Consider the following 14,236-nt stretch of genomic DNA (forward strand, 5'->3'; position numbering starts at 1 on the left):
ACAATAAATTATATTAAAAAAAATAGAAGTCAGAAACAATGGAATGGTGTTTTCAGTTGATGAAACAAGGTAACTGTTACCCTAGAATATTATATCCTGCAAAGGGATCCATCAATTATGAATGTGGAATGAAGACATTTAAAAACAAAAACCAAGAGGGCTGAAAAAAATGCTAAAGGAGATGATGCAGAAGGAAAGTAATCGCAAATGGAAGGTCAGAGTTGCAAGAAGAAATGGAAATGAAAGAAAACAGTGAATACTTGGACAAGTACATGTGAAGTTTATTTTTACAAAACAGCAATAATAACATCACTAGGGTTAAAAATAAGACATAAGCTCTAGAGTATGATAACAGTACATAAAGAAGTAAATAAATTTGAGACGTTCTAATGTCTTTTTATCGTCCAAATTGAGGGAAATATTTTGATTAACTTGAGACTTTGATAGGCTCATTATGCATGTTTTAATTTCTAGGATAAGTACCAAAAGAGAGTCAGAGTGTATAACTTACAAACTCTTAAAGAAAAAAAGGAATGATTTTATTTTTATTTTTAATGTTTCATTTATTTTTTGAGAGAGAGCATGAGCAGGGGAGGGGCAGAGAGAAGACGACAGAGGATCTGAAGCGGGCTCTGTGCTGACAGCAGTAAGCCCGATGCAGGGCTTGAACTCGTGAATCATTAGATCATGACCTGAGCAGAAGCTGGACGCTCAACCAAGTGAGCCACCCAGGTACCCCAAAAGGGAATGATTTTAAGAATACTCAGAGATCTCCTCTCATTAAAAAAAATAGGGTGGGGGGGGGGAAGGGGTGAGAAGGGGAGGGAGCAAAACTTAAAAAAAATAAGAGGTAGGGAACTTTTAAGCACAAAATAAGGTATCAGATTTAAATCAAAATATATTACTAATCACACTAAATGTATTTTATTAAGAAAAGTAAATATAAACAGAGCAGGTATTTCCAGTAAAACAGTATCAGACTGGAGTTTAAAAGCCCACCTATGTGCTGTTAATAAGATACATCTAAAACGTAAGGATACAGAATGTTTAAAGTAAAAGTATAATATGCAAATACTAACCAAAAGCAATCTGGTGTGGCTACTAATAATATAATAACAACATAACATATACATTTTAAGACAATAATTATTACTAGAAATAGAGATATTAATCATGGTAAATAGTTCAGTCTACCAGGAAGATACAATTCTAAAATTTGTGGGCATGTAGTAGTATAGTATTAGTATATAAAAAGCAGAAATGAACAGAATTATTAAAACAAACAGAAGTAGCAACAAATCAGGGGTGCCTGGGTGGCTCAGTCAGTTAAGCATCCAACTCTTGATTTTGGCTCAGGTCATGATCTCATGGTTCATAAGATCAAGCCCCATATTGGGGCCTGCACTGACAGCACAGAGCCTGCTTGGGATTCTCTCTCTCCCTCTTTCTCTGCCCTTGCCCTGCTCATTCTCTCTTTCTTTCTCTCTCAAAATAAATAAATATTTTTTTTTAAAAAAAGAAATATCAACAATCATAATGCGATATCAACTCATGAATCAGAGAAGAAATCACAACGGAAATATGAGCATATTCTAACTGATAACAAAAAAATTGTAGGAATACTAACTTACATATAGATAGTTATAAATACATATGCTAAAAACGTTCTACGGTCCTTGTATTGTACAAATACAAGATTAGGCTAAAAATAAATAAGCTAAGACCCTATCTCAAGAGACTAGAAAAAGTTCAGCAAATATGCCCCCCCCAAAAAAATACAAGAAAGGAAATGATAAACATCAGAGCAGAACTCGAAATATAAAGCAAGCTCAAAGTAGAGTGCATCAACAACAAAAACCACAAAACTAAAGTGAGTTTTCTGAAGACCAATAAAACCTCTGGTAAAATTAATGGAGAGAAAAAGAGGGTACGTATGTCTAGAATCAGGAATGGAAGGGAACATCACTCCAGATGCCTTGGCATTAAAGATGATAAGAGCATATTAACAACTTCATGCCAAATTTTTGAAAAGACAGGTAAAATGAACAAATTCCTTAATAACTATATAATTTATCATCAAAGATGACTCAAGAAAATTTTTAAAAAATCTGAAACACCATAAAACCATTAATGAAAACGATGAAGAATTTATACTCTTTAATACTCTTTCCACAAAGAAAATGACAGGCTCATTTGGTTTCATTAGTATAGTCTACCAAAACCGTTAAGGAAGAAAATAATTCAATTCTTTACAGTTTTTTTCCCAGGGAACAGAATAGTAAGAAATATTTCCCAACTAATTTATTCATTTTACCTTAATACCAAAATCTGACAGAATGGAAAAGTGCAAACCAATTTCACTCAATAATATAGGTGTAAGAATTCTAAAGAAATAATAGCAAACAGAAGTTAGCAACGCATAGTATGTTGCTAAGCCAATGTTAGCAACATATAAAACTATACTATATCCACTAATTCACTACATTAGAAAGATATTACCATGTGAACATCTGAGATGTGCAGAAGCATTTGATAAAATTCAACACCTTTTCATGATAAAAAAAAAAAAAACACGGCAAACTAAGAACTGGAGGAAGCTGTTTTGTTAAAGTTTTTAAATTTGTTTAAGTAATCTCTACATCCAACGTGGGGCTCAAACCCATGACCCTGAGATCAAGAGTTGCACACTCTTCTGACTGAGCCAGCCAGTTGCCCCAGATGTAAAGTTTTTAAAGGGTGAAGGATACCTATAAATGCCTACATGTAACAAACATCATAGTTAATGGTGGATGTTTACAGTGTGCCTTTTTTGATAGAAAATAAGTCCCGAAGATGTAATAATACACAGTATAATGAATGCAGAAATTATCATCATCAAACTTGCTAAGAGACTAGATCTTAATAATTCCTATCACAGAAAAGAAGTGATAATTATGTGATGTGATAAAGGAGCTAAATGCTACAATGGCAATGTTACAATATATAAATATATAATATATACAATATATAAATGTATCAAATCAACACCCTGATACCTTAAACTTACACATGTTATATGTCAAATATATTTCAGTTAAAAAATAGAAAGTTTGCTTTTGGTATCAAGACTTTTCGCAGCATTGTATGGGAGGTCCTAATCAGTGTAGCAAGGCAAGGAAAAGAAAAGATTTAAGAATCGAAGGGGAAGGAACAATGATTTTTTCTTTCATCGAGAAAAAAACCTAAGTACCCTTCATTATCTCCAGACCCATAACTAGAATCAGCTCTCAAAACACCATATGGGGAGGGCCTCAGGAAGAGATAGCTTACATATCCTGAGGAATAAGTGTAGGAATTGAGTCTAAAGATATTAGGGCAAGGAAAACAAAACATAATCCTGGATTAGGCTGCAGTTATCGATATGGGTATAGAAAGCAGAGATCATGGATTTAATGTTTTAACCTGAGAGCTGAGAGTGACTCTAACAATCTGCCTGCTCGGTTGACTGAAACCTAGGTTCAACTGCCTCATTCAATGAGGTTGGGACGTCAGAACCTCCCTGGTATAATGCAGAAAGAATCCAAAGAGTTAAGGAGATAAAAATATTGGAATGATTTATCATGTGCTACCACATTCCCATGACCACCCAATCTCCAGAATACCCTTGAGAGGACACCCCCTTTATTAATCACTGAAAGATGCAGTTGTGACAGAAGTATCAACAGCCTTAGAAAAACTCTGTGGTGGCTGTGCTCTTCAGACCCAGGGAGAATGGTGAGAGGTGCTAGTGTTGAAAGGCCTTCACCATTTTGCTTCTGGGCTGTGCCATTCTCCTGCCAAAATCTAGCCTTTGCTGATCTTGATTATTCTGACATCCCTTGGAGCATCACAATGGTCCATGATGATGATGTCACGCCAAGTTAAGTTGGTGAACAGTAAATGCAAAGTACTGTCACTGACTTAGTAAGTCCATACGTGCCAGAAACAGGAGATAAGCCCTCCCCCAAATTTAGGACCTCACAACAAAAGCGAAGTTTCTAAGTTATAACAGTGTAGAGAATTTTGGGGATTCTCTTCACCTGGGTATTTGAAGTCTTTATGGAAAACAGAGATACTGCACAGACCCTCCGCCATTCACCAAGAGGAAGATCACAGTGAAGATCTCTCGAGTTTAGGAGCAAAGATGCTTCCTCTTCAGAGAATTTTTCTTTTGATAATCGGCACCTGGCTTGCCCAACATGCACTGGGCATTATCTAATTCATCAAGACATCAGATGTGGTACATGAAGATTCAATCCATCACCAAGCAGAAGTGGTCCACAATAGGCATCAGGAACAAGTAAGTCATGAAAGCACAAGGAAGTTCCATGAGCAGGTGGCTCAGGTTTTCATGACACAGACTCTTGATGCACTACTGCCTCCATTAAGTCACACTTTTGGCCTCACAGGGATTCTTTATGATCAGTGGGCAGAGGAAGGAAAAAACGCGCCTGGTGTATAGACTGTTCTTCATGATGGGCTGGCCTTAGCCAGAGGTAGACTGGTGCAGTATGACAGCATTAAGAGTGTTCCCGAAAGACGATGAAAGTAAATCCTCCCAATGGGCAGAACTTCAAGAAGTGCATCCAGTTTTCCATCTTATCTGGCTGAAAACACAGCTTGGGGTCCAGAGCTGTAGTCATTAATGCATATGGAAGTGGCTAGTGGCCAGGCCGTGTAATCAGGTGCTTCGTAAGAAATATTAAATAAGAAGATTGGTAACAAGGAGTTACAGGGAAGAGACGTGGATATACCTCTTAAATCTGGGAACACGAAGGTATCTCTCTTATGCTCGATAGCTCTATAAAACACATCTACCACAAAGGTGGTTCTCGGTACGCGGGTGGACAAAATGACCTATTCGGCATCTCAGCGTCTCTTCCCAGCCACCCTGGCGTGTGATCAATAAACTTATGTATAGAGTGACTGTGTAGACAGGAATGGAGACCATTTATGGACTGAATAAGACAGAATGCCTCTTATTAAGGGTGACGTGGCTGCTGCCACTGCGGGATGTCCAGAGACCCCAAAAACCACCATTTCCTAGACAGACCGGCCAGTCATCTGGAGACAGACTGAAGTTGGTTATACTGGATACATTTCATCATGAAAGGGAAAATGATCTGCCCTTACTGGCTACGTACGTATGTATATATTGCAGTGTGCGTGTACACGTACATATACAAATACATTCTATAACTTATGTTTATATGTATTTACGTATTTGTATGATTAGTTTTCCTTCCAGAACCACTGACCGTCTATTTGCAGAATGCCTTATTTACTTGCTTAGTATCCTCCACAACATTGCTTCTAACTTCTTAGAGTTAATCCTAACTCATTTTACAGCAAACCAAACGTGGTAATGTGCCCGTGTGCTCAAATCCAAGGAACACAACAGTCTTAGGTACCCCATCATCCAGAAGTAACTGAGCGGACAGAACAGCAGTACAATCCAACGCACTTTCAGTTAAATCACTGACTTAGACACAAGCCCAGGAGCTTGGCCCTGTGCTATGGCTGTTTTCTGTACTTTGAATCAGTGACCAGTATATACATCTCTTACAGAAGAACTTGTGAAAAAGCGTACTTCAAAAGCGTAAATAGCCACAAAATTACAAAAGACTAGTGACCAGAAGGTTTAACAAACTCATTTATACATATTAATGAAGAAAGGCAAGTAACTCAAATGGCAGAAAACCTACACAAAAAGAGGCAAGAAGGAAATCTAAATGGCCAGTGAAAGCACATCATCTTGTGCTGAACTATATTACTAATTAGACATGTAAATTTAATGGTTTTTAAAATCTATTTATTTTGAGAGAGAACGAGAGAGGAGGAGGGGCAGAGAGAGAGGGAGAGGGAGGGAGAGGGAGGGAGAGGGAGAGGGAGGGAGAGGGAGGGAGAGGGAGGGAGGGGGAGGGAGGGAGGGAGGGAGGGGGAGAGAGAGAGAGAGAGAGAGAGAGAGAGAGAGAGAGAGAGAGAATCCCAAGCAGGCTCCACACCCAGCACAGTGCCCAATGTGGGGCTTGATCTCACGAACCGGGAGATCATGACCTGCGCTGAGATCAAGAGTCGGACACTGAACCGACTGAGCTACCCAGGAGCCCCTAGACATGGAAATTTAAACCACAACACACTTGTCAGACTGGATAGGTTTCTAGAAATCTGACAGTACAGGGATGCCCGGGTGGCTCAGTCAGTTGAGTGTCCAAGTCTTGATTTCGGCTCAGGTCAAGATCTCACAGTTCGTGGGTTCAAGCTGGCATCAGGCTCTGTGCTGGCAGCTCAGAGCCTGGAGCCTGCTTCAGATTCTGTGTCTCCCTCTCACTCTGTCCCTCCCTTGCTCGTGCTCTGTCTCTCTCTCTCAAATATAAATAAACATTTAAAAAAATCTGATAGTACAAGTGTTGGCAGGATGTGAAGGGACTAAAACACCCATACAAGGGAGTAAAATTTATACAACCACTTTGATAACTTTACCTAATGAAGGTCAACTTTTTCCAGCTTTTTAATCTCAAACTTTTTGTATTTTTATCATTTAGATAGGTCTCTTTTAGCATGCATGGTTTATTGTTTTTAAAATATCTAGGCTGGTTAAGCGTCCGACTTCGGCTCAGGTCATGATCTCACAGTTCGTGAGTTCTAGCCCCGCGTCGGGCTCTGTGCTGGCAGCTCAGAGCCTGGAGCCTGCTTCACATTCTGTGTCTCCCTCTCTCTCTCTGCCCCTTCCCTGCTCATGCTGTGTCTCTCTCTGTCTCAGAAATAAATAAACATTAAAATATCTAGGCTTACAAACTTTGTTTTTTTAATTGAAGCAGTTTATTTAATATTTTGATTACTCATTTGGGTTTAAATTTACCTTTTTTGTTATTGCTTACCATTTATATCAACTGATCTATAATCCTTTCATGTCTTCTTTTAGTCTTTTTACATTTTTTATTCTATCAGCTGGAGATGACACTCTCGTACTGTTTTTAGTGGTGACTGCAAAATTTCAACATGCATCTTTGACATCAAAATCTAACATTTCATGTACTTTCACACTCCTCCTAGACAATGCAAAACTCTTAGTATTTTTTATAATTTATTTTGAGAGAGAGAGAGAGAGAACGAGCATGCACATGAGTGGGGGGTGGGGCAAGGAGGGAGAGAGGGAGAGAGGGAGAGAGGGAGAGAGGGAGAGAGGGAGAGAGGGAGGGGAAGAGACAGAGAGAGACAGAGACAGAGACAGAGACAGAGAGAGAGAGAGAGAGAGAGAGAGAGAGAATCCCAAGCAGGCTCCTCCCTGTCAGCATGGAGCCCCAAAGCAGGGCTCAAACTCAAACCCTGAGATCATGACCTTAGCCAAAGTCAGACACTTAACCAAGAATCGGCCACCCAGGCACCCCTCTTAGCATTTCTTAACTTCATTCTGTCTCTCCTGATTTGCATGCTAGCTTTGCTGTGTATTTGTATCGTATCATATACAGTTTAAATCCCATGAGATTGTTTTACAGAATCGATGTTCATTTAGATTTGCCGACACATTTACCTTTTTGTTGCTTGTCTCTCTCTGCATTTCTGAACTTCTGTCTGAGGTCACTTTCCTTCTGCCTAAAGAATGCCACTTGGTCTTTTCTTAATGGAGGATCTGTTGCTGAATTCTCTCAGCTGTCATTTGTCTGAAAATGGCTTCAGTTCCCCCTTCAAATTTGAAGTATATTTTCACTGGAATTCTAGATGGGCAGATGCGATCTTTCAGCACTTTGAGGATTTCTTTCTATTGCCTTCGACTGCTACAGTTTCTGTGGAGAAGTCACATATTGTTCTATTACTGCTCCTATGACGATAATTGGCTTTACTTCTCCATGTAGCTTGTTTTCTTCTCCTCCTTCCGCAGGTTTACTCTGATGTGTCCAATTTGGGATTTCCTTCCATTTATCCTGATTGGACTTTGTAGCTCTCCTTGAACCACTGGTGGCTTGAGGTCATTCACTGTTATGGAAAATTCTCAGCAAATATCTATTTGAATATTGCTTCTGACCCATTCATTGCCTCTTCAGAGACTCCAATTCCATATGTGTTAGACCTTTCTCTGTGCCCCCTTGTCTCCCACCCTCTCTTCTATTGTCCTTTTTTTTGACTCTCACTTCATACTGGATATTTTCTTCTGAATTTTCATCCAGTTTATTAACTCTGTTTTCAGCCGAGTCTAATTTGCCGTTAGACCTAACCACTTAGTTCTAAATTTCAACTATTTTGTTTTTTACTCATAAAGGTTTATTTTTTAATAGTTCTAAATTTCACGTACTTTGTTTTTTTAAAGGTTTGTTTTTCTAATAGCCAGGTTCTACAACAAATTCTCAATTTTGTCTTTCTTCTTATTGAATATATTAAGCTTACCTATTTGAAAATCTGTATCATGCCATTATCTGGGCCTCTATGTAACTGTTTGAAGTATCTGTAGTTTCTTTTGGTTTTTCTTTGTGTTGTTTTTATCTTTGTATGCCTGATTGTCTTCTTTTTACTTAAGTATATAACACTGCATATCCTCATTGTATATAAAGTTACAGAAATAATATGTGGGAAAATGTTACTTTGGCTAGGCAAACTAGCAATCTTGGATTACCTTAGTGCAATTTCAAGAACTGAGATGATGTGAAGCTGTTTCAGTCTACCCCAATTCAGCCTCCCTCCTAGGGTATAACCCTTTGTTGTCTAAAACCTAAGTAGAAGGGATTATCAGGCCCTTGTTACCGAGCCCTGGACTCTAATTTTTGCCCCATAGTCCCAAGAAGCTGTCAAAAGTGCCATTCATCTTTTTGGTTTCTCATAGCCTGTTTTGAGGTAGGCATAATGGAGACAGATAATGCCCAAATATAGCATGCCTTCAATAATGTGATAAAGAATATTAATCTTATGTCAGGAAGATTTTGCTTCTAAAAGTACTCTCGCGTTTATTAAGAGCATCATGATCATACCGTGTCCGGTCCCTCCAGGTGACCAGATAAATCACGGGAATTTTTTTTATAGTAGAATCATCAAAGAGTGCCTTGTGTGTAGCGGCCCGTACGTCCTATTACCGTCAGTTTATATGGACTCTGATCTCTGCTACAGAACATAAAGGAATGTTGGAGCATGTGCCTTGTAACTGGGGGTGAGAGATGGGGGAAGACATATGTGAGGCTATAGAAGGGTATATGCAATGTATTGAAGGGCCCCTGTTCAGGCCACCTCACTCTGCCCGCCCAAATTCAGAATCAAGAGAGTCACCAGGAAAGAAGGAACAAAAAATACACGCTGTAAAATAAGGCTGCAAAGTAGTGGATTTGTCTGAAAATTCCGGAAGAGCAGGCGTGCTAGTCAAAGGTGTGGTGCTGGCCGCCCCTGCAGGCAGAGCCGGGGGGCTGACAGTGAGCTGCGCCCACCTGCAGGGACAGAGGCAGACACCTCCCTTTTCTCCGTTTCCATGGCTCTGCCTACATATCCCGGGGTGTCCGGGGCTTGACCTGTCTTACCTACAGCAGTTACAAGAGAGCCGCCCCGATGCCTAGATTTTTCTAGCACATTCCCAGATTGCACACATTTTGGGTTATGTCCAAAAAAGAAATTGTGATAAAACATACAGTTAAGCATTTTAACCATATTTTAAATTTACAAAAAAATATTTTTTACATTTATTTATTTTTGAGAGACAGAGAGAGAGAGAGAGAGAGAGAGAGCGAGCGCACAAGTGGGGGAGGGGCAGAGAGAAGGAGACACAGAATCTGAAGCAGGCTCCAGGCTCTGAGCTGTCAGCACAGAGCCTGATGCGGGGCTTGAACTCACAAACCATGAGATTCTGACCTGAGCCGAAGTCGGATGCTCAACTGACTGAGCCACTCAGGCACCCCATAGCCTTTTAACCATTTTTTTTTTTTTTTAACATTTATTTATTTTTGAGACAGAGAGTGACAGAGCATGAACGGGGGAGGGGCAGAGAGAGGGAGACACAGAATCAGAAACAGGCTCCAGGCTCCGAGCTGTCGGCACAGAGCCTGATGCGGGGCTCGAACTCACGGACCGCGAGATCGTGACCTGAGCCGAAGTCGGCCGCTCAACCAACGAGCCACCCAGGCGCCCCCCTTTTAACCATTTTTAAATGCGCAGTTCCATGGCACTGCATACATTCAACGTTGCTGTGCGACCCATCTCCAGGACTCTTGCATCTTATTGATAAATCTGAAACTCTCTGCCCATTAAACAACAACCCTCCATTCCTGTCTCCTTTCAGGCCCCGGAAACCACCGTTTTACTCTGTGTCCATGAATCTGATTACTCTAGGTACTTCATATGAGCAGAATCATCCAGGATTTGTTCTTTTGTGCGTGGCTTATTTATTTTTTTAAATGCTTATTTATTTATTTTGAGAGAGAGACAGTGTGTGCAAGCAGGGGAGGGGCAGAGAGGCAGGGAGAGACAGAATCCCAAGCAGGCTCCACGCTCGGCGTAGAGCCCGATACAGGGCTTGATCCCATGGCCTGCTCCGAAATCAAGAGTCAGAAGCTTAACCGACTGAGCCACCCAGCACCCCTGTGTGTCGCGTATTTACCTTGTAATGTCCTTAGGTTTCCTCCACGCTGTAGCAAGTGTCAGCATTTCATTCCTTTTTAAGGCTGAATAATATTCCAGTGTGTGTACCACATATGCTGCATTTTGTTTATCCATTCACCCATCACTGGAGATTTGGGCTGTTGCCATGTTTGGGCTCTTGTGAATAATGTTGTTATGAACACTGCCGTTCAAATATCCGGTCAGGTTTCTGCCTCCAATTCTTTTGCGCACACACACCCAGGAGTAGAATTACTGGATCACACGGTAATCCTACATTTAAGGTTTTGAGGAGCTGCCATACTGTTTTCCATGGCAGGTGCCACATCCTTGACGAACTTGCTATTTTCTGCTTGATTTTGTTTTGCTTGTTAATAGTAACTGTCCCAATGGGTGAGAAGTGGTATCTCATTGTGGTTTGACTTGCAATTCCCTAGTGATTAGCCCAACTGCCTTCTGTTTGGCCAGACTTAACATCTAAACTGCCTTTTCTATCTGGAATTAGATTAAAACTCCTTTGCTAGACCACATAAGGACTTTTGGTTAAAAAGAGGAGAAATGTGTGCAAATACCATCAAAAGTACCATCAAAATCATCAAAATCAACCAGAGGGGTTACTGGATGGACCTGTGTGCTATGCCTTGGGATATTTGCTGAGGCAGGTCCACTCTGAGGCCTCAGAGGCCCAGTTCAGGAGTGTGGGTAGAGCATCCTCCTTCCTCTTAACCCCCCGCTATCTCTAAAGCACAGCGAAATTTACTTGGGATGTAATGGCTAGTGCCTTTTTACGACTGGGGACAATTTAACATTAATTTCTAAGAGATGCCATCTCTCCGTTCAATGTGTTTCATGGGTCACATGATCTCCGATTACTAAGGTGACACTTAGGACAATTTTATGGCAAATTGAATCCCAAATTACAGCCCTGGAAGGAGTCCGCATTAATAATGGTCTGTAAGAGCACAGCAGGGGCCTGAGCCGGGTCATGCCACAATCGAATGCAGTTACTAACGCGACACTATGGTAAGACCGAGAAGAATGTATTATCAAGACACATACACTGATCTCCTTTCATAAAAGGAGTGGCGAAATTACTGTAGACACCCTTGGATTATGGAATAGTGAAGACAGAATTATTTTTGCATGAGTTGGGATTTCCCTGTAGCTAAGTGAAGAAGCATGACCCACTCTGAGTGAATTGGAATTCCTTTTTCTTTCTTTTATTCTTTAAAAAAAAAAAAAGGATCAAACACTCTGATTGTTCTCTTTCTCCTGTGGGCATTTTACTTCTTAGGAATGAGAAACCAGTGCTTCTAGCATAACAGAGAGGGAGGAAGTCTGACTGGGTAATTATTAAGCAAAACCCATAAAAGTAATAAGCATCACCCACAGAATACTTTAATTTCTGAGCGATTTCAGGATCCTCATGCACCTGTGCAGAGCAACGTGCTAAGGTTTGGAAGATGCTCGGAAAGCAGATAGGTTTCCTCTCTTTTAAGAATCTACTCCAGAAACCAGATATCAAGGCTGATGTTCATGCAGACGCACATCCACTTACGATCGTGAGTGTGAAGGAAAAACAAGAATTAGAAAGAAAATTGTGCCCTAGTAAGCAACACCACCCTGGGATCCAAGGTAGCTTTTTCATACCCTGAATACCGGACTATTTCTGAATTCTTATGAGGTTTCAGGGAACACTGACTCGGTACATCTCAAGTACACACGAAACTGTACTCTGGGACTTCACTCTGGGTTTCTACGTCCTATGTGTAGCGTACGCGTTTCTAATTAATACGAAAGATTAAGTATTTTCTAGCTCTCTGCTTTCTCAGTTTTCTTAAAGACTTCAGAGTCCTTGTCATGTGACTAATGAACTCATTCACACACTGTAAATATATTGGATATCTATCTTATGCAAGGTGTTGTGCTAGATCCTGGGGGAACCAGACACTGTTGTATCCTCTCAGGACTTACTGTCCAGCAGTGAGGACACAGCGAGCATACAAAACAGTAATATGTGATAAAGGGGGCTTTTTCAGTTACCGAGTACCCGTCTCCTGGGTGCTGAAGACAAGACAGACCTTCGAGAGACTCTCCAGTGGCATTTCCCAGAAAATAGCACATATGTAACTCTCGAAAGAGAGGATGTGGGAAAGTGAAGAAATTAACTGTAACAGACTGAATTCTGTCTCCCTGCAAGTTAATGTGTGAACTCCTAAAAACCCTAATAGCTCAGAATGTAACTGTATGTGGACAGAGGGCATTTACAGAGGCAATTGAGTTGAATGAGGTTAGTAGGGTGGGCCCTAATCCAATCTGACTAGTGTCCTTAGAAGAAGAGGAAGTTTCGGGGCGCCTGGGTGGCACAGTCGGTTAAGCGTCCGACTTCAGCCAGGTCACGATCTCGCGGTCCGTGAGTTCGAGCCCCGCGTCGGGCTCTGGGCTGATGGCTCGGAGCCTGGAGCCTGTTTCCGATTCTGTGTCTCCCTCTCTCTCTGCCCCTCCCCCGTTCATGCTCTGTCTCTCTCTGTCCCAAAAATAAATAAAAAACGTTGAAAAAAAAAAAATTTAAAAAAAAGAAGAAGAGGAAGTTTGGACATACAGTTTGGCCATCTGCAGGCCAAGGAAAGAGGTCCCCAAGGAAACCAGCCCAGCAGGACCCTGATTAGACCTCCAGCCCCCACCCCCGCACTGAGAGAAAATCCATCTCTGTGGTTTCCGCCCCCCAGGCTGTGGTGTTCTGTTACCGCAGGCCGAGCAAACCTGCATTCTTTCTTAAGTGTTATTTCTACTGAGATTAAAAAAACCCAAAAAACTGAAAAATCCCAGAAAAGTTGCAAGTACGAGTCAGAAAAACTTTTTTTTTTTTTAAATCCTGAACCATTTGACAGTAAGTTGTTGACGTGCTCCTTTCTGCTCATTCTTCCTGACCTTGCCAAGCATTTTCTTCCCCGTGCTGTTGGATCATCTATCATTCCTCTGAAAACTAATCACATCGAAATAACTGCCACTTATTTATCTGTCTCCCCACCAGACTTTACGTCTCTGGAGAACGCGACCTAGGTTTCGTCTCTCTTTGTACCCGCAGCCTCTGACATTGTGTTTGGCTCATGGTAGGTCAGCGCTGGACAAATCTGTCCTAAGAACTGAGGGCCAGGTGCCTTGCTGGCTGGGTGGAGAATGATCCTTCCCTCGGGGAGCTCTCAGGCGAGAGGGGAGAGACATGAGAAAAGAGGCTGAAGGGTGTGAGTTTGAGGTGGCAAGGGAGCTCACAGGAGGGTGCCTTTCACAATCGGAGAGCCTTCCATTAAACTGGGCTCGACATGCCCTTGGACTTCGGCAATGGTGCCTTGCCAGGGCAAGCACTGAAGAAATGTTTGCACGGGTTTGGACCACGTCTGCCCCATTCACTGCTGTCTCCCCAACTTCTAGCAGAGCTGACACATTGTGGTGAGCAGTAAATATCTGCATGGTGAACGCACGCGTGAACTAACAGCCAAGGCCTTCCTGTGTTTTTCAAACGCCTTTCCCCTCACTTTCTGACTCGTCCTTGTCCAAAGGTGTGAGCTAATCCTTACCTCAGTGGAGGTGGTGCTGAAGATCAAAGGCAGTAATAAATATGAAAGCACTTAGTATAGTATGCAGC

At 41.4% G+C, this 14,236-nt stretch overlaps 2 long non-coding RNA genes across 2 annotated transcripts in view; one reads left to right on the plus strand and one right to left on the minus strand.

The window, feature by feature from the left end:
* The window catches only part of LOC132686884 (uncharacterized), a 42,238-nt gene that overhangs the window by 26,667 nt on the left and 1,335 nt on the right, over window positions 1-14,236 (minus strand). The window lies entirely within an intron of this gene.
* LOC132686882 (uncharacterized) lies at window positions 3,899-14,230 on the plus strand. Its single transcript, XR_013553220.2, has 2 exons — window positions 3,899-5,158; window positions 13,625-14,230. It is a non-coding gene; the product is annotated as an uncharacterized LOC132686882 (long non-coding RNA).

The sequence above is a fragment of the Panthera onca genome, chromosome F1, assembly GCF_046562875.1.
Source record: "Panthera onca isolate mPanOnc1 chromosome F1, mPanOnc1 haplotype 2, whole genome shotgun sequence".
Classification (NCBI taxonomy): domain Eukaryota; kingdom Metazoa; phylum Chordata; class Mammalia; order Carnivora; family Felidae; genus Panthera; species Panthera onca.